This window comes from Eumetopias jubatus, unplaced genomic scaffold, assembly GCF_037043125.1.
Source record: "Eumetopias jubatus isolate StellerSeaLion01/CBP00866 unplaced genomic scaffold, mEumJub1_p1.0 scaffold_9, whole genome shotgun sequence".
NCBI classification, from domain to species: Eukaryota; Metazoa; Chordata; class Mammalia; order Carnivora; family Otariidae; genus Eumetopias; species Eumetopias jubatus.
This window is the reverse complement of record NW_028274815.1, coordinates 59071775-59098576: the sequence shown is the minus strand read 5'-3', so window position 1 is coordinate 59098576 and position 26802 is coordinate 59071775. Positions and strand designations below refer to the sequence as shown.

Sequence of the window (26802 nt, the reverse complement as noted above, 5' to 3'; positions counted from 1 at the left end):
CCATATTGACATTTCTCCATAATCACACCTTCCCCGTTATTTTTGGCTACATCTATTGTGATAAGGATGACAGAAAACACTTAACGTCTTAAGTTCACTTAATACATTTTCAAAGGCAAATAACCAAATAATCAATATATTCAATTATAATGGTAAGGGATAAGCCAAATGATCTTTTAAAAGGCCATTCTCACTAGCCAATCTATGAAAATGATAAATTATTATATCTTGTATTGATGTTTTGCTGATTTTTCACTAAAGGCCGCAAAAGTCTTAGAATTATTTAGGAGTTTTAAATTAGAAACCACAAAAAAATGACTGCTGCTTAATGTTTTGCATCCCCCAAGATGTAGTTAACGCCCACTCAGGGCATGCTTAGACTTGGTTGGTAATTACAATTGAGCTGTAAAATATTTTGACAGTTTCCAACTGTTGTGTACTTGTTAGTCATTTGGTGGCAAATGCAATTTGGTGAGGTTTTTTGGTGGGGCATGTTTAATTAAGAATCTTTCAATTAAGTAGTGTGCCACACTAAGCATTAATACAAAGTTTTGCAGCTATGAACTACTTTTACTTTTTACCCAAGGCGGGTAAATGTGTTTCATAAAAACACTGCAGTGCTTTTATGCCTCTACTTTTCTTTACAAGCTTTTACTTGTCGTATAGTAAAGCATAACCACCCAGTTCTTAATTTGTAGCCTGAACATTGTGTATGATTTTCCTAGGTAAATGAATTCAATGGCAAATAAATCAAATTGCTCATGATAATTACAGAACTAAAAAAGAAAGATGGGATGGATTTTTGTTGCATGTTTTTATCCTCTTTTTGTAACAACAAAGCTCCTAATAATAAGCTAATTTGGGCAATATGACAATTCCTAGAAAGAAAGTGTCAAATCTTTTAAATCAAGGCAGGTTGCCTGTTTAGATTGAAAATAGTAGCTGAAGCATTTTAAATCTCTCTGTTAAACATACAGCTTTTAAGTAAATCATTATTTCTGGAATTATAGAGCCAAATGATAATGAAAAAATTTAAGCCCTTAGTGTATTCAAGAGTAAAAGCTCATATTCAAATCACTTGAAAAGCCTACCATTTAAAGATTATAATTGTCTTTCTTGAAATCTTCAGACATTTTATTCTTTCTATTTTGTTGATACGAATTTTGATCTTGAAGCCAGCAGTATGTATAAGGATTTTTGGGAAAAAAATAGAATTCTATTAACTCAGTCTATTAGTTCTTTAATCTTTCTAATGTTTCCTGCAAAAATATATTAATGTAATCTGTGAAAATAAAACCAAATGTTATACTGAATTAATTTGTACTGTATCAGTTTAGGTTATATTTTGAAGTATATAATGTCCCCAAATTATCACTGTTGGGAAATGCATTAAACAAACCATCATTATTTGCTTTTATAACCTATATATTCAGTGAGCGAAAGGGCTGAAATGGGGTCAGGGAAAGGGTGGGAATAAGCTGCTAATTACTGGCTCAAATTAGAGAACTGAGTAAGGTAATGAGAAATATATTTGTAAATGACTGTATAATTTGTAAATTTCATCAAACTCTACACTTTCAGAGGGCAGATTTTGTATGTAAATTGTGCCTTAATAAATCTGCCCTTTAAAAATATTTTTAGAAATTCTAAGTTGAGGAGAGCCCAAGTCAGCATCCCAATATCATAAAATCAATATTATACTGCTAACTTATTCAAGAATTGCATCTGTAATTGAATATGATTTACTCTTGTCCAATAAAGGCCAAAACTTGCAGAAAAGCTGGATAAGACAGTGTAAGTATTGTCCTTTGATATTAATATGTACTTTGTTATATTCTATTGAGTTATTAATAAATTATATATCTCTTAGAGAAATACCTACAAATATACTTTCCCCATGGTTAACATTCTTAGATTAGGATTTCTCTTTTATTTATGTTCTATATGGTCTGTAAGTGGGTTTTTAAAAATTCACATTGGCATTACAATAAAAAAGTATTTCTTTTTTATAATTTATTTTTATAATTGGTATAATTGTGTCTTGCTTTATATACAGATTTTTATTGGAGACTTTTAAATATGAATTGTTGAAGTTCAGGTTATATTTTAAATATGCACCAGGAGAAGAGGGAATCTGTAATTAAATTATTTCATAAATGTGAATATCTACCATTTAATTTTACTTATTTATAAATGGATAACATATCTAACACTTAAGTTAAAACACATTCAATAATATTTAGCAGTTAGGGGTGCCTGTGTGGCTCAGTCAGTTAAGTGTCTGACTCTTGAGTCCTGATCTTGGGGTCCGGAGATTGAGCCCTGCACCAGGCCCCATGCTCAGTAGGGAGTCTGAAAGTCCCCAGATTCTCTCTCTCTCCCTCTGTCCCTCCCACCCCCACTCTCTCTATCTCTCTCTCAAATAAATAAACAAATCTTTTAAAAAAGATAATATTTAGCAGTTATAAGACAATTTGTTCTGAATGTTAAATAACATGCATGCCATTTTATATGGATTTTAATTTTCTACTTATTCTAATAGTTGTAAAAAAAAAAAAAGCAGAAGATGATGTACTGAATAAGATGGCATACTCTCTGAGCCCTTCTTGGCATTTTACCTATTTCATTTTGTTTTAACGGTAATATTAAATATTGTGAAGGTATCTACCATCTTCTCTTGATATTTATCCTCTCTTCTCTAGACACCTAACGGAATTTATGTAACCATAATCAAAATGTAAACAGGATAGTTCTTTTTTTTAGAAATTTTTATTTAAATTCTAGTTTACATATAGTATAATGTTGGTTTCAGGAGTAGAATTTAGTGATTCATCACTTACATATAACATCCAGTGCCCTCCTTAATACCCATCACCCATTTAGCCCATCCCCTGCCCACCTCACCTCCATCCACCCTCAGTTTGTTCTCTGTAGTTAAGAGTCTCTTATGGTTTGCTTCCTTCTCTTTTTTTCTTCTCTTCCCCTATGTTCATCTACTTTGTTTCTTAAATTCCACATATAAGTGAAATCATATGGTATTTGTCTTTGTCTGACTGACTTATTTTGCTTAGCATAATATACTCTAGCATCATCCATGTTGTTGCAGATGGCAAGATTTCATTCTTTTTGATGGCTGAGTAATATTCCATCGTATATGTATACCACATTTTCTTTATCCATTTATTGGTTGATGCACATTTGGGCTCTTTCCATAGTTTGGATATTGTTGATAATGCTGCTATAAACATTGAAACAGAATATTAATTAGGATGGTATCAAAATGATTAAAAATTCATTTAGGAAAAAAATGTTTGAGAATAGTTTTTTTTTTAAACATTCAAAAACAGATGGTTAATGAGGCTTGATTATCCTTACAAGATATTAAATAAAGCATATTATAAAATAGCAATATATTGGTAAAAACAGTAGGTGGGACACTGAAGCAGAATTTCTAGCCCAGATATGAACATGATCTCATTAAGACCCATATATACACCTACATAATAATGTACCGTAAGGGAAGCATTACAGAACAATGAAACACAATTCAGGAAATTATGTTAAGATAATAATTCAGAACCTTAAATCACACCATTTACCAAAAATAATTCTAGGTGGAAGAAAGCATTAAAACATGAAATTATTTTTAAAAGAAGAAAAATTAATATTTACTAGATCTCTGGAGAGAAAGTAACTTTTTAAACCAAAAGAAGCAAAAGATACCATAAAAGGAAGTTGTACTATAAAAAAATTAAAAATAAAATGACTGACATTGAAAAGAAAAATGATAGGTGTGGAAAATATATGTCCATGAAATAGAAAGAAAGTTAGCAGCTATGTTATTTACATATCTTTAAGGAAAACATTATATGATAGATTTAGGACTCCATCCCACATCTGACTGACTCCAAAGTCCATATGCTCTTAACAATGCTGTGTCCTTTTCTTATGCTACATATACTTATGAACATAACTTATCCCTTATGGCAGTCTATATATTGTTTAGTTATAGTACATTTACAGGAGAATTAAGCTTATTTTCATTTGTTTACAGAAAGAAAATTTTTGTTAAAAGAAATTACATGGATAAAATTTGCATGATTTTGTTAGTATCCCTTAAAAGCTGCGTCTACTTGCAGCTTCTTTTCTCTATAGTCTGGATCAATACTTGTTAGGTTATATAAGATATAGGTGATATCACTGAAAAGCCATAAGAATATCCTTTCTCATAAAATTGCACAGCAGAACAAAATGACTAATATAGAAATGAGTAGGAACCCTCCTAGTAAATAGGCTAAGGTTGGCCTACCTCACATCTTCTGTGAATGGGTTGCATGTTGATGAGAAAGAGTAGTTTGTAAAATAAATGGGTATCTGTTGGAAATTCAAATTTAGAATATGAGAATACTGTATCTTAGCATTTATTCTCCCTTAAGTTTCTTTTCTGTTTTTTTCTTTGCTTTATAGTCTCACACTCCTGACTTGCCCATCTACTTTTTAAGGATATCATAGTTCCTGTATTATAACCTACTGATTTGAAATATTTGGGGTTTTTTGTTTGAAGTAATTCTAAAAATTTCTACAAACTCTTTTAGAAATTCACTGATGCAAAAGATTTTACAGAGAAGTCATTGTAAAATCATATACTATTAGGGCTCACAGTCTTTCATGTAATTCTTCATAAGAAAATCTGTTAAAGAACTACTTTGACAAGTTAAAGACAGTCAAATTTTTCATAATTCTTTTACTTCTATTTAACTGACTTGTGACAATGTGTGATTATTTTATAAATTCAATCTGTATTGGTAGGATTAACATATGTGTTTTGCATGTGTGTTATCGTAAATAAGCTTTCCAAAAGACAGTGTGAATAAAATGCATCAGGTGTGGGAATTATACCCTACTTGCAAGGTAATCAAATATCTTTTATTGTTTCATGGATGCTGGAGGAAGACAGGACTCTGACAAAGGGCTTTATTACTCACAGCAAGAGTATCAGCATGTTTTGAGGCACCTGGCTGGCTCAATTGGTAGACATGTGACTCTTGATCTTAGGATCATGTGTTCAGGCCCCATGTTGGGGGTAGAGTTTACTTAAAAAAAAAAAGTATCAGCATATTTTGGTTGGTTCCTTTTGCCACCAAGTCCTATAAGGGTGAGGTGAAGGGTCAGTTGGAAGCTGCATACACAGTGTGGTTGCATCACATCTGAAGGACATTGAGCTTGGGGAATCCACTGCATTTACACTATCATTAAGTAAGTCTGACCTTTATCCCAGAGGGAGATACTACCTCAATCTCAAGGGCTGATTGCTTGTCTGTGAAGAATGATCTAATAAAACATAGGACTTTTCACTCTTGGACAGCCTAGAAAGATGTGTAGGAGCAGAAGAGATGCATAGAGGAGTGTTTCCCAGCACTGTGATAACAATATATTTTGTTCTGTTGTTTTTTTTATCAACTGTTCTCTTTTTGATGTTACTGCCTATATAACAATCATTGGGCCTGAAATGTCACTAACTCTGCACCACTATTTGATTTTAGTAAGTTTTAAAGAAATAATTGTAGTAAGGGCTGCTGGCTAAATGGGGACATTTATATAGCCCGAATACTCTGTTATAGAATGGATTTTTTCATATGTAATTATCATTTTTATAGGCATGGAATCATATACTCTTTCTTTGTGTTTCTGGGAAACTTACTATTATAATGTATTTAGTTTCATCAGTGACTAGGCATGCCCCCATAAGGAAACATCATGAATATTAATACATTCTGCAAACACCCCTGTATTGCACGGTATTCTTCGTCTCTTCAACCTTTTTATTCTTCAATAAGAACGTAACAAGTTGAATCTTTCTGTAATCAGTTCTTTAGTTTAGTTTCTAGAATTTGAACTTAAGCCACCAGTTAGTCTTCTTGTGTTTATTTTCTTTGATACACTCAAAGCTGATGTTGGTTGATTTGGTCATTTAAAAATACAGCAATTCCTATAGCTACATTTCTACATTGTTTACACCAGTGATTCTCAAACTTTTTTTTGTGTGTGTCTCAGAACCCTTTTATACCTTTAAAAGTTTAAGAAGATAGAGGATTCTGGAAATAGGGTAGAGTAGGAAACAAAGTCAGGCTTCAACAGGCAGAAGAATCAATGAATTCAAACATAGCAAAATTGAAATTATAGAATCTAAGGAACAGAAAGGTAGAAGTAAAATGATCAGAGCCTAAGGTACTTATGGAGTGGAACAGTGTAATGTGGACCAGTATACACATTATGGGAATACTAGAAGGAAAAAAGAGAGAAAGGGGAAGAGAGATTGTTTGAAGAAATAATACCTGAGAACTTCCCAAATTTGATGAAAGATATGAAAAACACCAAGAAGATTAACAGTTCCAAATATGGGGTCACTTGGGTGGCACAGTCATTAAGCGTCTGCCTTCGGCTTGGGTCATGGTCCCGGGGTCCTGGGATCGAGCCCCGCATTGGGCTCTCTGCTCCACAGGAGGCCTGCTTCTCCCTCTCCCACTCCCCCTGCTTGTGTTCCCTCTCTTGCTGTGTCTCTGTGAAATAAATAAATAAAATCTTTAAAAAAAACAAAACAATTCCAAATATGAAGAACTCAAAGTCATCCACACTGAGACACATTATAAGCAAATTGTTGAATGCCAAAGACAAATAAAGAAATTGAAATCAGCAAGAGAAAAGCAACTCATCATATGCAAAGGATCCTCAATAAAAATCATAAGCAGATTTGTCATCATTAACTTTGGAGGACACAGTGCAGTGGCCAGTATATTCAAAGTGCTAAAAGAAAAATATTGTCAATCAAAAAGCTTGTACCTGGAAAAACTGTCCTTCAAAAGTGAGGGACAAATTAAGATATTTTCAGGTAAACAAAGGCTGAAGAATTCATTACCACTAGACCTGTCCTACAAGAAATGCTAAAGAAAGTCCTGCAGTTTGTAAATTTTTTTAAAGATTTTATTTATTGGGGCACCTGGGTGGCTCAGTTGGTTAAGTGACTGCCTTTGGCTCAGGTCATGATCCTGGAGTTCCTGGATCGAGTCCCGTATCGGCCTCCCTGCTCAGCAGGGAGTCTGCTTCGCCTCTGACCCTCCCCCCTCTCATGGGCTCTCTCTCTCTCATTCTCTCTCAAATAAATAAATAAAATCTTTAAAAAAAAAGATTTTATTTATTTATTTGAGAGAGAGAGCACAATTGGGGGAAGGGGCAGAGAGAGAGGGAGAAGCAGACTCCCTAGCAAGAAGCTCTACACAGGACTGGATCCTAGGATCCTGGGATCATGACCTGAGCTAAAGGCAGATGCTTAATAGACTGAGCCACCGAGGCGCCCCAAAAGTCCTGCAGTTTGAAGTGAAAGGACACTAGATAGTAATTTGAATCCCTATAAACAAAGATCTCAGTAAAGGTAAATACACAGTTCATTGTAAAAGGTATTAATATTGTGACAGTTTGTAATTCCACTTTTTGTTTTTTACATGACTTAAGAGATTAATACAGTTTTTAAAAATTATTAGTCTAAAAGGTAGTATTACAACTTTGGTTTGTAACTTCAGATTTTGTTTTCTATATGATTTAAGAGACTAATGCATTAAAAAATTATTGTTATGCTTTTGAACACACTGTGTATAAAGATGTAATTCTGTGACAACTGAAAGTGGTGTGGTTAGAGTTGTAAAAGGGAAAATCTTTATGTGTCACTGAAGTTAAGCTGGTATAAATTTAGGTTGTTATAAGTTTAGGATGTTAAATGGTAACCACAAAGAAAATAGCTGCAGAATATGCATAGAAGGAAATGAGAAAGGGATTTAAACACTTCACTACAAATGGAGAAATTCCTAGAAACATAAAACCTACCAAAACAAAACCAAGAAGGAATAGAGAGACTGAATAGACTAATAACAAATAGGGAGATTAAAGAAGTAATCAAAAACCTCCCAACAAAGAAAAAGCCCAGGAACAGATGGCTACATAGGTGAATTCCACCGAACATTCAAAGAAGAATTAATACTAATTCTTAAACCCTTCCAAAAAATAGAAGAGGGAACACTTCCAAACTCATTTGATACAGCAAATATCACTTTGATACCAAAGTCAAAGACACCATAAGAAAAGAAAAGTACAGGGCACCTGGGTGGCTCAGTTGGTTAAGCAACTGCCTTCGGCTCAGGTCATGATCTCGGAGTCTGGGATCGAGTCCCACATCGGGTCCCAGCTCAGTGGGGAGCCTGCTTCTCCCTCTGACCCTCTCCCCTCTTAGGCTGTTTTTCTCTCTCTTTCTCTCTCAAATAAATAAAATCTCTAAAAAAAAAAGAAAGAAAGAAAAGAAAAGTACAGGCCAATATTTCTGTTCAGTTTTTGTGATGCAAAAATCCTGTATATTTATACTAGCAATCAAATTAAACAGTGCATCAAAAAAGATTATACACCATGACCAACTATGATTTATTCCTGTGATGCAAGGATGGTTCAGCATACACATACAATCAGTATGTTAATCCACATAAACAGAATGAAAGATAAAAACCACATGATCATTTCAGTAAATGCAAAAGAAGTATTTGACAAAGCTCCATTCATTTGTGATAAAAACTCTCAACAAAATAGATACAAAGAAACTTATTGCAACACAATAAAGACTGTTTATGAAAACCCCATAGCTAACATCAGAATCAATAGGGAAAAACTGAACACTCTTCCTCTAATATCTGGTAAAGGCAAGGATGCCCACTGTCACCACTTCTATTAAATATAATACTAGAAGTCTTAGAGTAGGCAGGCAAGGAAAGTAAACAAAGGTAACCCAATCTGAAAGGAAGAAGTAAAATTATCGATTGGAAGATGACATGATCCTATTTGTAGAAAACCCTAAAGCCTTCACTAAAAAAACTGTTAGAACTAATACATAAATTCAGGAAAGTTGGATACAGGATACAAAATCAACACACAAAAATCAGTAGTTTCTTTACACTAGTAACTATATGAAAAGGAAATCAAGAAAACATTCTATTTATAACATCAAAAAGAAGAAAAATTAGGAAAAATTTAACAAAGGAGGTGAAAGATCTGTACACTGAAAACGATAAAAGAAAACACAAACAGAAAGATATACTGTGTTCATGAATTAGAAGTATTAATATTGTTAAAATATCCATACTATCAGGGCGCGTGGGTGGCTCAGTTGGTTAAGCATCTACCTTCGGGTCGGGTCATGATCCCAGGGTCCTGGGATTGACCCCACATAGGGCTCACTGCTTGGCGGGAAGCCTGCTTCTCCCTCTCCCTCTGCCTGCTGCTCCCCCTGCTTATGCTCTCTCTCTGTCAAATAAATAAAATCTTTAAAAAATATATCCATCCTATCCACAGTGATCTACAGATTCAGTGCAAACGTTTATCAAAATTCCAGTGGCATTTTTCACATAAATAGGAAAAAGTATCCTAAAATTCATATGGAACCACAGCAGAGTCCAAATAGTCAAAGCAGTCTTAAGAAAGAGGAATATTGGGGCACCTGGGTGGTTCATTCGTTAAGTGTCTGCATTCGGCTCAGGCCATGATCCCAGGCTCCTGGGATCGAGCCCCACATCAGGCTCCCTGCGCAGCAGGAAGCCTGCTTCTTCCTCTCCCACTCCCCCTGCTTGTGCTCCCTCTCTGACTGTCTCTGTCAAATAAATAAATAAAATCTTAAAAAAAAATAAGAAAGAGGAACAGGGCGCCTGGGTGGCTCAGTTGGTTAGGCGACTGCCTTCGGCTCAGGTCATGATCCTGGAGTCCCAGGATCGAGTCCCATATCGGGGTCCCTGCTCAGCGGGGAGTCTGCTTCTCCCTCTGACCTTCTTCCCTCTCATGTTCTCTCTCTACCATTCTCTCTCTCTCCTTCAATAAATAAATAAAAATCTTTAAAAAAAAAGAGGAACATTATTGGAAGTGTCACCCTTTTTGATTTCCAATTATATATCATAGCTATAGTAATCAAAACAGTATGGTCTGGCATAAAAACAGACATATAGACCAAGGGAACATCAGAGAAAGCCCAGAAATCAACCCACACATACACATTCATCTGATCTTCTAGAAAAGCACCAATAATACACAAAAGGAAAGAAGAGTCTCTTCAATAAATTGTGCTTAGAATAGTGTTCACATTCAAAAGAATAAAATTGGGCCCTTATACCATACACAAAAATCAACACAAAATAGATTCAGGATTTAAACATACAACCATAAAAGTCCTAGAAGAAAACTTAGGGGAAAAGCTTCTTGACATCAGTCTTGCAATGATATTTTGGATATGACACCAAAAGCAAAGTCAGCAAAACCAAAGATTAATATATGGGACTGCATCAAACCATGAAACTTCTGCAAAAGAAAGGAAACAATAAAAAGAAATGAAAAAGCAACCACAGAATGGGCTAAAATATTTGCAAATCATATGGCTAATAAGGGATTAATATCTAAAATACATAAGGAACTCAGCTCAATGGCAAAGAAGAAAATAACCCAAATAAAAAGTAGGCAGAGGACCTGAACAAATAATTTTCCAAAGAAGACATACAAGTGGTCAACAGGAATATGAAAAGGTGCTCAACACCACTGATGATCAGGAAATACAAATCAAAACCACAGTAAGATATCACTTAACACTTGCTAGGATGGCTATTATCACAAAGAAAAAAAATGGTAAGTGTTGGCAAGGCTGTGGAGAAAAGGGAATCCTTGTATACTATTGGTGGGAATTTAAATTGACACAGCCATTATGGAAAAAGTGTAGTGGTTCCTCAAAAAATTTAAAGATGGAACTACCAGATGATCCAGCAATCCCACTTCTGGGTATATATCCAAAGGAAATGAAATCAGTATCTCAAAGAGATATCTGCACTTCATTGTTCATTGATGCCTTATCTACAATAGCCAAAATATGGAAACAACCTAAGTGTCTTGGCTATAGTAATTATTTCACAATTTGTATGTATATCAAAACATCATATAAACCTTAAATATATACAATTTTTGATAAAAAATTAAAAAAAAACAAAACCAGTCTATAACTTTACTTTCTCATCATACAGTAGCCATCAGATACACAAAATTGTTCAGCACCTGTCTGAATTGAAATGTATATGGAGATGTATTATAAGTGGCAAATGTATACTGAATTTTGCATAGCAGGCTTTTTTTTTTTTTTTTTTTTAACATAGGCTTCATGCCCAGCTTGGACCCTAACATGGGGCTTGAACTCATGACCCTGAGATTGAGACCTGACCTGAGATCAAGGGTTGGGTGCTTAACTAACTGAGCCACCCAGGTGCCCCTGCATACTGAATTTTGAAGAAAAGAAAGATCTCAATTCAACAACCTAACTTTACAACTTAAGGAACTAGAAAAAGAATAAATTAAACCCAAAGCTAGCAGAAGGAAGGAAATGATAAAAATAAAAGCAAAGATAAGTGAAATAGAGAATAGAAAAACAATAGAAAAAATGGTGGTAGAACAACTAGGCATCCACATGTAAAATATGAATATAGACATAGACCTTGTACCCATTACAAAAATTAATTCAAAATGGAGAGGCACCTGGATGGCTCAGTCATTAAGCATCTGCTTTCGACTCGGGTCATGATCCCAGGGTCCTGGGATTGAGCCCCACATCAGGCTCCCTGCTCAGCAGGAAGCCTGCTTCTCACTCTCCCACTCACCCTGCTTGTGTTCCCTCTCTCGCTGTGTCTCTCTCTGTCAAATAAATAAAATAAATAAAATCTTTAAAAAAAAATGGATCATAGACCTAAATATAAAATGCAAAACTCTAAAACTCCTAGAAGAAAACGTAGATGTCCTTGGGTATGGTGACACCTTTTTAAGATAACACACCAGAAGCATGATCCATGAAAGAAATAATGGATAGTCTGGATTTCATTAAAATTACAAACCTCTGCTGTATGAAAGGTATATGGAGAGAATGGGAAGACAAGCCACAAAAGAAGAAAATATTTGCAAGAGACACATCTGATTAAAAAATGTTATCCAAAAGATACAAAGAACTATTAAAACTCCACAATAAGTAAACAAATAACCTTACTAAAAAACGGGCCAATGACCTTATAGACTCGTCTTCAAAGAAGATTGATTGATTGATTTTTAAAATTTTATTTATTTACTTGAGAGAGAGAGCACAAGCCAGGAGGAGAGGCAAGAGGAGAGGGAAAAACAGACTCCCCACTGAGCAGGGAGCCTGATGCTGGGCTCAATCCCAGGACCCTGAGATCATGACTTGAGCTGAAGGCGGATGTTCAACGAACTGAGCCACCCAGGTGCCCCCAAAGAAGATTTAAGATTACAAAGAAGCATATGAAAAGATGCTCCGCCTCACATGTTATCAGGGAAATGCAAATTAAAACAATGAGATACCACTAAACATCTATTAGAATGGCCAAAATCAGGACCACTGATCACCAATGCTGATGAGGATGTGGAACACAAGAACTCTAATTCATTGCTGGTGGGAATCCAAGATGGCATATAGCTGCTTTGGAAGACAGTTTGGCTATTTCTTAAAAATGTAAACACTCTTACCATATGATCCCACAGTTGTGCTCCTTGGTATTTACCCAAAGGTATAGAAAACTTATATCCACACAAAAACCTGCACATGGATGATTATAGCAGCTTTTCTCATAATTGCTAAAACTTGGAGCAACCCAAATGTCCTTTAGTAGGCGAATGGGTAAATAAACTAGATAACAGGTCTAGATTCAGCACTAGAAAGAAATGAGCTATCAAGACATGAAAAGACATGGAGGGACCTTAATGCATGTTACTAAGTGAATGAAGCCAATCGGGAAAAAGCTATATACTGTATGGGTTCAACTCTATAACATGCTGGAAAAGGCAAAACTGGGGAGACAGTAAAAAGCTCAGTGGTTGCCAGGAGGAGGGTGTAGGGGAAGTATGACTAGGCAGAGCACAGAGGAATGAAAGTATTCTGTATGATATTATAATGATGGATATATGTCATTATACATTTGTACAAACTGATAGAATGTACAACACTAAAAGTGAACCCTAAGATAAACTGGAAGTGGGGAGATGTTGGTCAAAGGGTACAATGTTTTATCTAGTATGAATAAGATCTAGTCATCTAATGTACAGGAAGGCAGCTATAGTTAAATATTGTGTTGTATACTCGAAATTTGCTAAAATATAGATCCTAAGTGTTTTCACCACCCATGAAGAAGTGGTGACTAGGGACACCTTGGTAACTCAATTGGTTAAGTGTCCGACTCTTTTTTTTTTTTTTTTCCAGCTCTTAATATCAGCTCAGGTCATGATCTCAGTGTCATGAGATTGAGCCACATGTTGGGCTCTGCACTCAGTGGGGAGTCTGCTTGGGATTCTCTCTCTTCCTCTGCCCCTCCCCCCACTCATGCACACTCTCTCTCAAATACATAAATCTTAAAAAAAAAAAAAGAAGTGGTGACTACATGAGGTGATGGATGACATTCTTGATAACAAATGTACCATTAGATATTGATAATGGGAGAGGTTATGAATGTGTGGAGGCAGGGGATATGTAAGAAATCTCTACTTTCCTCTACATTTTTTGTAAAGCTACCACTACTAAAAAAATAAGTCTTTGAAAAAAGATAAGATAACTGATGAAATCAAAAGTTAGTTCTTGGAAAGATCAACAAAATTGACAAACCTTTAGATAGATGGACTGAGACAAAAAGAGGGTAGACTCAAATTACTACAATCAAAAATGAAAGTGAGGACATTATTACCAATTCTACAGAAATAAAAAGAATTATAAGACAATACCATGAACAGCTGTATACCAGTAAAGTGGATAACCTAGATGAAATGGATAAATTCCTAGAAACATAAAAAACCTACAACACTGGATCATGAAGAAACACAAAACCTGAATATACCTATGACTCATAAGGACCTTGAATCAGTCATCAAAAATTTCCCAACAGAGTAAAAAGCCCTGGACCTTATGGCTTCACTGGTAAATTCAACCAAACATCTAAAGAAGAAAAAACACAAATCACCCTCAAAGTTTTCCCCAAAAGTGAAGAGGAGGGAATACTTCCTAACTTATTCTGTAAGGCCAGCATTGCATTAATAACAAAGACACACAAAGACACTAAAAGAAAAGGAAACTACTGACTAGTATTTCTTACACATTGATGCACAAATACTCAACAACATACTAGTACACTGGATTTAGCAATATATTAAAAGAATTGCACATTGTGACCAAGAGGGATTTATTCCTGGAATGCAAGGATGGTTCAGCATATGAAAATCAGTCAACCCCACAGTAATGTAATGAAGGATAGATATTGTATGATTATCTTAATAAATGCAAAAAAAGTATATAACAACATTCAGTACCCTTTCATGATAAAACACTCAACAAACTAGGAATAGATGGGAGTTACCTCAAGATAATAAACCATATATGAAAAACTCACAGTTGATAATCATTCTCAATGGTGAAAGATTGAAAGCTTTTACTCTAATATCAGGAACAATGCAAGGATGCCTACTCTCTCCACTTCTATTCAGTGTAATACTGGAAGTACTAGTTAGAGCAGTTAAGCAAGAAAAAGAAACAAAAGGCATCCAAACTGGACTGGAGGAAGTAAAATTATCCCTCTGCATAGATGATTGAAAACCTCAAAGATGCCACACAAAAAATATTGCTAGAATAAATGAGCTCAGCAAAGTTTACAGAGTGAACACAAAAATAAGTTGCATTTTTATCACTAACAATGAACAATATGAAAAGGAATTCAAGAAAACAATTCCATTTACAGTAGCATCAAAAAGAATAAAATACTTAGGAATTAACTAAGGAAGTGAAAGACTTTTACACTGAAAAGTAGGAAACAATGATGAAATAAAGAAGACACAATGGGGCGCCTGGGTGGCTCAGTCAGTTAAGCGTCTGCCTTCTGCTCAGGTCATGATCCTGGAGTCCTGGGATTGAGCCCCGCATCGGACTTCCTGCTCAGTGGAGAGCCTGCTTCTCCCTCTGCCTGCCACTTTGCCTACTTGTGCACTCTCTCAGTGTGTGTGTGTGTGTGTCAAATAAATAAAATTTTTTAAAAAAATTAAAGAAGACACAAATAAATGGAAAGACATTCTATGTTTATGGATTAGAAGACTTAAGATTAAGATGTCAGTACTACCCAAAATGGTCTACAGATTTAATGCAATCCCCATCAAAATCCTAAAAAAGTTTTTTGCAAAAATAGAAAAATCCACTCTAAAATTCATATGGACTCTCAGGGTACCCTGAATAGCCAAACAATCTTGAAAAAGAATAATTTTGGAGGGCTCACACTTCTTGATTTCAAAACTTACTACAAAGCTACAGTAATCAATGTGGTTCTGATGTAAAGACAGACATATAGAGCAATGGTATTGAATAGAGAGCCCAGATATAAACCCTTGCATATATGGTCAAATGATTTTCAGCAAGGGTGCCAAGTCCATATAGTGGAGACAGTACAGTCTTTTCAACAAATAGTTCTGGAAAAACTGAATATCAACTTGCAGAATAACAGAATTAGATCCTTTCCTAGCACCTGTACAAAATTAATTCAGAATGGATCAAAGACATGAATCTATGAGCTAAAACCATAAAACTCTTAGAAGAGAATATAGGGTAGAAGCTTTACAAGTTTGGATTTGAGAGTGAATTCTTGGATATAAAACCAAAGGTACAAGTAACAAAGAAACAATAGACAAATTGGACTTCATGAAAATTATAAAACTTATATGCATGAAAGGACTTGTGAAAGGAAACAACAGAGTGAAAAGGCAACCTACATAATAGAAGATATTTCCCAGTTATATATCTGATGAGGGGGCTGATATTCAGAATACATAGAGAACTCCTAAAACTCAACAACAAAAAGCAAATGAACAAAGGACTTGAATAGACATTTCACCAAAGAAAATACATGAATGACCAATAAGCACATGAAAAGATGCTCAAAATCACTAATCATTAGAGAAATGCAAGTCAAAATCACAGTGAGATACCACTTCACATTCGTTAGGCTGGCTGCTATTGAAGGAGGAAGAAAGGAAGATAAAGAAAATGCCAAGTGTTGGTGAGGATGTGGAGAAATTGAGACTCTTGTGCACCGTTGGTGGGACTGTAAATGGTGCAACCACTGTGGAAAACACTATAGATATTCCTCAAAAAGTTTTAAAATAAAATTACTATATAATCCAGCAATTTCACTTCTGGATGTGTACCCAAAAGACTTGAAAGCAGAATCTTAAAAGAGATATTTGTACACTCACATTTATAGCAGCATTATTCACAATAGCTAAAACATGGAAGCAACTCATGTGTCCATCAACAGATGAATGGATAAACAAAATGTGGTATGTACATACAATGGAATATTGTTTAGTTTTAAAAAGCAAGAAAATTCTGACATATATAACATGGGTGACCTTGTGGATATTGTGCTAAGTGAAATAAGCCAGTCACAAAATGATAAATATGTATGATTCCACTTAAATAAGGTACCTAGAGTCGTCAGAATCATAGAGACAGAAAGTAGAATTGTTGCCAGGGGCTGTGGGAAGGGGGAAGCGGGGAGTTATTGTTCAATGGGTATAGAGTTTCGGTTCTGCAAGGTGAAAGTGTTCTGGAGATGGACAGTGGTGATGGTTGCACAACAATAGGAATATACTTAATACCGCTGAACTGTGCATTTAAAAATGGTTAAAATGGTAAATACTAAATTATGTGTATTTTACCATAATACAAATGTTTTGGGAGTGCCTGGGTGGCTCAGTCGGTTAAACATCCGACTCTTGATTTTTGACTCAGGAAGTGATCTCAGTGTCATGAGATTGAGCCCCATGTTGGGCTCCACGCTGGGTGTGGAGCCTGCTTACGAGTCTCCCTCTGCCCTTCCCCACCCCTGCCCCCACTCATGCTCATTCTCTCTCTCTCTTTCCAAAAAAAAAAAGAAAAAATTAAAGGGGCTCCCAAGTGGCTCAGTCAGTTAAGTGTCTGTTTTTGGCTCAGGTCATGATGCTGGGGTCCTGGGATTGAGCCCCACATCGGGCTCCCTGCTCAGCAGGGAGTCTGCTTCTCCCTCTGCCCCTCCCCTAGCTCGTGCTCTCTCTTTCTCTCTCTCTCCCTCCCCCTCTCCCTCCCCTTCTCACTCTCACTCTGACTCTTGCTCTCTTTCAAATAAATAAATCTTAAAAAGAAATTGTTATTTAGGACCCCAAAGAATTTTTATGTGAGTTATACCTATTGATATATATATAATATTAGAAACTAAAAGTGAGAAAATTTAAAAATGCATTGATTCATTTAAAATAATAAACCATTGGGACGCCTGGGTGGCTTAGTTGTTAAGCATCTGCCTTCGGCTCGGGTCGTGATCCCAGGGTCCTGGGATCGAGTCCCACATCGGGCTCCTTGCTCAGTGGGGAGCCTGCTTCTCCCTCTCCCTCTACTGCTCCCCCTGCTTGTGCTCTCTCTCTCTCTCTGACAAATAAATAAATAAAAATCTTTAAAAAAAATAAAAAAATAAAATAATAAACCATTACATTTTTTAAGATAAACATTTTTTTATGAAAAATGACTATATTTTCCAAAGCAAAAACAATTTAGTAAAAAGAATGAAATTTTTACCATACTCTAATGCCTGGCTTAGTAGAAGATAGTTTTGGTATTTAATCTGTTGTAAGTATGCTATTTGGTTGAAGTATATGGACAGAATCTGACCTCACATATTTTATAGTTAGGAGAATAAAAAGAATTTTAATGGACTTTTTAAATCATTGTGGATTGTCTTCTTTGATACTACACCAAAATTCACAAGTGATATTTGCCATATGGAATCTGAAATCATACCTTGGTTTATCTTGCATTTTGAAATGGATATTTTTTTGATGCATGGTTTTGTAACATCATTGTTCATTGGAAAATATTGATGCCCCAGGTCATGCAGATCTTCCAAATGTTGTCATATTTGATTACACATATAACAAGAGTAACACTTGTTAATATTACCACCAGTCTTTTCATACAGTTCCTTAAGTTCATCCTTTTCTCTACTGCTGTTGTATGTGGGCCTATTTCTACCCTCTCTATTCTACATAATTATTAGATATATTTGGTCTTGGTTCTGATATCCTACTTTATAATTATGCTTTCTACTTTTCTTTTAAATTTTTCGCACTGTATGAGTTCTGCCTTCTTTATTTATTTGTGATTCTTCTGGTAATTTGGGAGCTTGGTTATTGATTTATTGTTGGAACATCCCCATATATTGCAGGTCAGGGTTACATTATGTCTCCTACTTCAGGCTGAAAAACGGTTTACTTTTGTTTCTCATTGTCCTTGTTACCTTTAGGTGATTTTCAGATTGAGTGGGGAAATCACCATCTTTATTACTTCATCATTTTAATACCAGCAATTCCAATATGCTTAAACTTTTTTTGCTGTAAAACAGAAATGAATGTGAAATATATACAGAAGACTACATAAAACATAATAGGCAGCTTAAGAAAATTAAGTGAACATCTGTGTAAACACCAGAAGAATTAGATCTTTGAAATCACTCCAGAAGTTTTAAGTACAAATCCTTAAACAACATAGTTTAGGTTTGCCTGGTTTTTCATTTTATGTAAATGGAATCATATGGTATGTATATGTGATTTTGTACCTGTTTTCTTTTGTTCAATAGTATGTTTTAGGATTCAATGTGTTTTGTATTTCTCTCAATCGCTCTCCCTTCCTCCCTTCCTCTCTCTTTCTGTCTCTGTCTCTCTTTCTCTCTGTGTGTGTGAAGTATTTCACTGTCAGAATAGACCACAATTATAAGATCTATTGCTAATGAACATTTGGATTATTTTCAGATCTGGGAAATTGTAAACAGTGCGTCTGTGGACATTTTTGAACATGTATTCTATCTTGTGTAAGCATCAATTTCTGTAGGTTATAAACCTAGGATTCCTGGGTCATAGCATATGCACATCTTCAGATTTACCATAATAGATGATGCCAGAGTTTTCCCATCAGCTCTGTATAAGCTCCCTTTGCTCCACATCCTTGTCAACACTTGGTATTTTTAATTTCATTAAAATTTTAATTTCATTTTAATTAAAAGAGTTTTTAATTTTAGCCTTTCTGGGGAGAAGTGTGTAGTAGTGCCTTGTACAGTTCTCTGAATACTAATGTGATAGAGCAAATTTTCATTCTGATTATAGGCCCTGTGTGTGTGTGTATTAAATAATTTGGCACTAGGTTACTTAGCTTTATAGAAGGGCAGGAAATACAGTATGTTGGCATTAGAGCATCAGGTCTGTAGTGCCATAATTCAGCTCCCCATGAACTATTCATTTGTAAGATGGGTAAGTGTGGATCACTATGGTTTATAAGATACACACTCTTGTAATAGTCTGTACCTATAACTGTTAGATCCCTCAAGGGACACATTTGATTACAAGAATCACACAGGGAAGCTGTGGCCTTTGTATTTCAGTAGGCATTTATAGTTTATTGACAAGCTTCCAAGTCTAGATGCAGTCCCCCGAACTAGGGTCATTTTTACAATAAATAATGTTGCCTGGTAACAAACTTGACCTTTCACATTAATCTAATCCAATATATTTCCGTGGGAATGTTGCTAGAAGGTAAACTCGAGGTCATTTCCTCATGAAAGTCTTAGGTCTTTAGGTTAACCCTTTCTCTCTGGAAATAATTGTTATCTTTATAATTGTGTCTTCTAATCCATGGATATGGTATATTTCTCCCTCTCTTTAAGACTCCTTTATTTTCTCACAGTAAAGTTTGATAGTTTTTTAATAACACTTATGTGCATTATTTGTAGATTTATTTCTTGGTATTTGTTTTTTATGCCACCGTGAATGGTGTTAAAAATTTAAATTTCTAACTGCTTTGCTGGTGTATAGGAATGCAGTTGGTTTTGTACACTGCTTTTTTTGTATCCACCCATTTTCTTAAATTCTCATATTCATTCTAATAAATTACCTGTAGATTCTTTTGGTTTTCTATGTACTTCATTATATCATTTGCAAATAATGTCAGTTTTATAATTTTGATTCTTTTCCAGTTATTTACAACCTTATATCTTTTTCTGGCCTTATGAAACTAGCTAGACCTCCATTACAATGTTGAATAAAAGTGGTGGTAGATTCTCAGTCTCAAGGGGAAAACTTTAAATATTTTACCATTGAGATATTTGCTGAAGATTTTACAAGTTAAGAAATCTTGTTACTACTACTTTGCTAAGACTATTTATTTCATATTTTTAAAAGATTTTATTTACTTGTCAGAGAGAGAGAGTATGTGCACAAGCAGGGGGAGCAGCAGACAGAGGGAGAAGCAGGCTCCCTGCTGAGCAGGGAGCCCAACATGGGACTCGATCCCAGGACCCTGGGATCATGACCTGAGCCGAAGGCAGACACTCAACCAACTGAACCACCCAGGCATCTCGCCAGGACTATTTTATAGAATATAAATGGATATTGCATTTTATTAGATGTTTCTGTATATCTGTTTAGATGATTATATCTACATATTTTCCCCTATAATCTGTTAATTTGGCAAATTACCTCAATAGATTTGCTAATGTTAAGTCAAACGTGCCTTTCTTGGTAAGTGTCCAATTTGTTCAATTTATAAATTGCTAGGTTCAGTATGCTAATAATTTTATTAGCACTTTTGCTTCTATATTCATGACAAGTTTTTTTTCCTGTAATTTTGCCTTTTTCTATTGAGTTTTGGTATCACAGTTTGCAAGGATCATGAAATGAGTTGGGGAATAAACTAATTTTTCCTATTCCCCGGGAAAATTTGTGTAATGTTGGAGATACTTATTCCTCGAATGTTTGGTGGAACTGGTCAGTAAAGCCAACTGGAATTTTGTTTATAGGAAGGTTTTTTGGTTTTTGTTATTTTATTAGTTTCAGAGGTAGAATTTAGTGATTCATCGGTTGCATATAACACCCAGTGCTCATTACATCAAGTGCCTTCCTTAATGCCCATCACCCTATAGGAAGGTTTTTAATTACAGATTCAAATTTTTATAGATATGGAACTATCCAGGCTTTTTGTTTTTTCAAGCCATACTTTCCTGGGAATTTGCTTTCCTGTTTTTTTCTTTGTCAGTCATATCAGAGGTTTAATTGATTTTGTCATTTCAAAGAAGCAGCTTTTGGCTTTATTGATCCTTCTTATTTTAAGCATATTTCCAATTTCACTATTTTTTGTTCTCATTTTTATTTATTTTTTCTACTTTTGAGGGTTGAGGGGTGCATATTGCTATTTGGGGGTCTACTATAAGTGCAGCTCTGCATCTCAGTTCACTCTTCCAGAACAGCCATTATAAAAGCATCCCTGAGAGCTTTGCCCACTCTCTAGTTTTCTACTCTTTCCACGGTCTAGGCTTGAGGATAGTTGTTTGATGTATCTTAGAAACTTTTCTAAACATTTTGTTCAGCTTTTTAAAAATTGTGTTCAGATGGTGGTCCTGCTTTAATGTAAGCAGAAGTTCCTCTTAGTATTATTTTAATTACAGGATGATCTTCCTGATTGTCTAAATAGCAAAATAACATAACTTAACTTTACTATGAGAATAAAATGAAATTATTTAAATGAAAACACTCTGAAAAAGAATAAACACTACAGATAAAAATATTCTTATTTTCACCACTGCTCTTGTTTTGAGCTCACCAAATATTAAGATTTATCCACGGTTTCCTCAGTTGTTTTCAAAAATTTGTAATAATTGGGGGTGCCTGGGTGGCTCAGTCGGTTGAGCATCTGACTCTTGGTTTCAGCTCAGTTCATGATCTCATGGGTCATGAGATCAAGCCCTGCATGGTTCCCGGCTCAGCAGGAAGTCAGCTTGAAGATTCTCTCCTGCTGCCCCTCCCCCTACTTGTACTCTCCTTCTCTCTCTCACTCTTTCTCTCAAATAAATAAATTTTTAAAAATTTGTAATAATTGGGGGAAGGCTCCCAGAATCAGCAGTAGGGAGACCAAAATGTTCTACAATTTTAGCAATGGTAATGTATATTTCACTGCTCTGGACTTACATAGTTCTAGTTCTAGTTCCAACCAATAATCTAAAATCCAAAGAATGGATAAAGGGTTTTATTAACTAAATACTCCTAGAGTTTAAATTGTTTGCCTTAATTGCCTTTTTGGAATCAATTTAATATACATGGGACAGCCAGTCATCTAAGAAGTTGACTAAGGCAACTTCTCAAGAAATTTATAGTTTCTCCTGAGGTCCTAAAACTGCATTATCTTGAAATGTGAAATGCATGTTGCTTAAGAGCACAGGCTCTGGAGTGGGAACACCTTGATATAGATTCTCACTCCTTCACTTTCTAGCTATGTAACTTTAGTTTCCTCAACTGAAATTGGGAATAATAGCACTTATCTCAAAGGAGTTGTGAGATTAAATGAGCTAATCCATGTAAGGGTTTTAACATTGTCTGTGGGACATAGTAAGTGCTCAGAGTATACTTTATAGATTAATGAAAAATTAATAAGTTTTTGTGGATGGAAGAAATAATACATTGTAAGTAAAAATTCTAGATGAGAGTCAAAGGAATACTGAAAATCCTTAGTAATTGGAGTTGGAAAGAGATTTCATGTGCAAGATGACAACTGTACATAATCTTGAAGGTAGAGTGGAATTGTAGCAATTGTACGTGCGACAGAAAATACTCCAAAGTGTGGTGACAATCTGTATGATCAAGGACAGGAAGTGGGGGAGCTGGGGTTAGGGAGGAAAGCATAGTGATTCTAGAAAATGGTGAATCATCCTAGAGAGTAGATATGTTAAAAAAGATTTGGGGTTCTTTGTTCAAAAGTATTTTGACATCATTTTATATGTTTACGAGTCATGAGAGGCTTTGACCTGTGCTTTAAGAAGATTGTTGGTATGGCAATGAATCAGATAAGGGAGAATTTGGAAGAAGGAAGACCTATTAGAGAGATTTTGCAATAGCTAGGCAAAAGAAGATAGATTACAACAATAGGATCAAAATTTCCCATGGATTAACTAATAAAGGATGATAGGGGAAAGAAGAGGTCAAAGCTGATTCTGAGATTTAAAGTCTGGATAATTGGGACAATAGCAGTATCATTTGTAAACAGAGAGAGGATGAAGCAGGTTGTTAGGAAAGATTATAATTATGGTTTTGAACATATTGAGTTTGAATTTTATATGGCAGGAAGGACGGCCAGCTGGAAATGTCAACTTGAGATAGTTTGAACTATAAATGTATATTTGGGAATCATCTGCATGGAAGTGATAGTTGAAATCCTGGGAGTGAATCAGCTCAAAGTGTGGAAAGAGAAAACTATTTAGAGCAATACCTAGAGGGATATATATATGTGCTTATATCAGTGGAAGAAGGGGAAAGAGCAAAGAGAAAACAACTATAGTGAGAGGGGTAGAGCAGAAAAAATGGAATTGCAGCTATTAAAATTTAGGAAATTTTGTAACAAGTTATTCGACAGGTTTTCTGAAAGCATTCCTATTGCCATTGATAGCAAGAGTGACTAAGTGGCCTTACTGTCTTTAATATGTAAAATACTATGTTAACAGAAAAAATGCATTAAAATTATCCATACTAGACAATAGAACTGTTAAGTGAAACAGTGGTTTCAAGTCCTATTTCCTCTGTACTGTCCGCACTTAAAACTAGCTCTATAATCATGATGGTTAACATCAATTTGTAGTTCTTGGTTAAGCTGAGATTGGTGCAATTTCATCCATATAGTAGCTTGATTGAGAGAGAACTGGAAGAATCAGCTAGTTAATCAGTTAATCAAAATCAGTCAGATTCTGATTAATCTCACCATAATTATAATTAGATGCCTCTTAGAAATTTCCTCTCTTGGTGCATAAAAAAGATAACTGTAATATCTGTCCTTTACTTTCCCAGTATGTTAAATAAAGATGCCTTCTCATACATCCAGTCCCTGCAAAAATAAAGAGCTTTTAAAGAGTTGTTCCAACATCTGAAAGTTTGGTTCTACCATTAATGGTCAGATTTTGGTGTCTTCTTTTCTTTGGAAAGCACTATATTACAGTCGTTGAGAACTTTTTTCACCAAACCCATAGAAATAGATGCATTGCCAAGAATTCCGAGTGCCCCATTTTGCAGTAAAGTGTCAGGTCTATCTTCTAGTTAAAGTTTTGTTTTCAAAAGTATTTTTCACTAATCTTGAAGAAATTCATGGCCTTTGAAGTTTCCAGAAGACCCTCAAAAATAGGAGTTCAAGTGCTGGTAATTTATTGGTTGTAGTAATAATAATTACAATTAACATTTACAGAGATGCTTCTCTGTGCCGTACATTGTGCCAAGTATTTATTTAATAGTATTAATTGAGTGCCTGCTATGTGTCAGGATCTGTTCTGGATGCTTTGGATAAGGTAATAAACTAAACAAACTAAAACCTGTATCTTCATAGCCCTTTTATTTGGTGAGAATGGACAAAATAATAAGCAGTAAGCATGACCAATAATCATATTTTGGTTATAACCAAAAAAAGTATATGAACGATAAGAAGATGGTAAGTACTATGGAAAAAAATAGAGCAAGGTAAGGTAGTCAGGAGTGTGGCGTTGAGGTTGAATGATAGAGATGAGTTGCATTATTAAATAGGGTAGTTAAAATAGGCATAATGAAGATGGTTGCATTGGAGTTAACCATGCAGATATCTGACAGGAGAGCAGGCAGATGGAACAGTCTGTACAACGGCGCTAAGGTGGGACCGTCTTGGGTATCTAAAGAACAGCAAAGAGGTTACTACAGTTCAATGTGATCAAGGGAGAGAGTGGTAATGAGCAATAATGGGCGGGAGGATGGTAAGGCAGTCCTGTTACTACAGTGACACCATGAGATTTACACCATTACAATCCACCTTTTGTAGATGAAGAAACAGAGACATAGAGAAGTAAAGTAACCTGCCACATCAGGAGCCAGCTATAGCAAGAAACAAGCAATTACATTCATTAATATCCTGAAGGCTCTGAACTTGTTTAACTGCTTATTTCTTTATGACCCTCTGCAAAATATTAGATGAAAGATCAGCTGTTCTGAAGTGGATGATTTATTGTACAATGGTTCTACCTCAGTCCTCTTTCTGTGCAACCAATATGACCATTTATAGGCCTTGTATTTTTATCAAGTTTCCTCAATTACAAATGACTTTTTCTTCAGTTACAAATGACTTATTTTTCTTTGGCAGTGCAGTAAGCATCCCTGTAAGATCTTTTTAATTCAAGGGTGTTATGTTAGGGTAAATCCAAAATTTAGTTTAGTTCTTCTAGGCTTTTCATATTGAGCCTTCTTACAAACAAGGGTATACTGATAATAATAATGACATGGTAAGCTACTCTAGATGGTGATAATGACTTTTGTACATGACCTATCTGTGTGCTACTGATAATTGGAATCAATCAGTGTAATGATAGTTGCAGATTATCTGGCCTATGTACTTCTTCTTCATACTTGGAATGAGTTAATGCCTTAATAATATAATTTGATAAAGAAAAGCATTTTATTAAAAACAATCCTTTAATAGGAAGTCTAAGGAAAAAAATGTGTTTGTGCCCAGTTCATTGATCTCCTACCTCATCCATAGACCATTCTCCACTCTACTTCCAGGTTAAGTGACTAGAACAATTTGAAAATCACAGTGGAAAGTCACCATTAGATGAAAAGATATTTAATAGTTCATTTTTATACATGTCAAATTGATGTGGTTAAAAGATCTATTATTTATTCTAAAGTAAATAGTTTATTACATTGGGAATTCCATTTTTACCTCCTTCTTCATATTAAGTAGAATTGATCCAAATTTATTGAATTTTATGGCCTGTGAATTTTTTAGCATTTACTTTGTATAGGTGATTACATAAAGAACAGCACTTTGTTGGGGCATCTGGATGGCTCAGTCGTTGGGCGTCTGCCTTCAGCTCAGGTCGTGATCCCAGAATCCTGGAATCGAGCCCCGCATCGGGCTCCCTGCTCAATGGGAAGCCTGCTTCTCCCTCTCCCATTCCTCCTGCTTGTGTTCCCTCTCTCACTATCAAATAAATAAATAAAATCTTAAAAAAAAATAATAAAGGACAGCATTTTGCAAGATTCATGCTTGCTCAGTTTGTTAATCTGACAGTTAATAAAAATACAATAAAAAATAAGAAATTACATTTCTGGTGTTTCTTAGTAGTTTTTTCACGGGAGCAGTGAATGCATAATCATAATTACCTCAGGAGTTGATGATTTTAATTGTTTGGCACTAACATGTTTTTGTCAAGTGGGGGCATCATTGGTCTTTCTTAAGTAAGGTGTGTGGCAAGAATGGTTTGCTTGTTAAAGTTAAGTGATGGTAGGGGTAAATAATTATTCCCCTTTCGCCTTATTTTAGAGGGCCTCTATTTTATGTTTATAGTCAGCACTCTTAACTGATAGCACAATTTTTTTTTTTAAGATTTTTTATTTATTTGACAGAGAGAGAGACAGCGAGAGCAGGAACACAAGCAGGGGGAGTGGGAGAGGGAGAGGCAGGCTTCCCGGTGAGCAGAGAGCCCGATGCGGGGCTCGATTCCAGGACCCTGGGATCATGACCTGAGCAGAAGGCAGATGCTTAATGACTGAGCCACCCAGGCGCCCCTGGTAGCATAATTTAAAGTCCAGAAACATTTAGTAGTTTTCTTTATGGTTTTCAGTTGTACCAGC

General features: G+C 35.3%; 1 protein-coding gene across 12 annotated transcripts in view; it reads left to right on the top strand.

Annotated features, from left to right (window-relative positions):
* Positions 1–26802, top strand: part of EHBP1 (EH domain binding protein 1) — a 709442-nt gene that overhangs the window by 584374 nt on the left and 98266 nt on the right. The gene's annotated exons all lie outside the window — the stretch shown is intronic.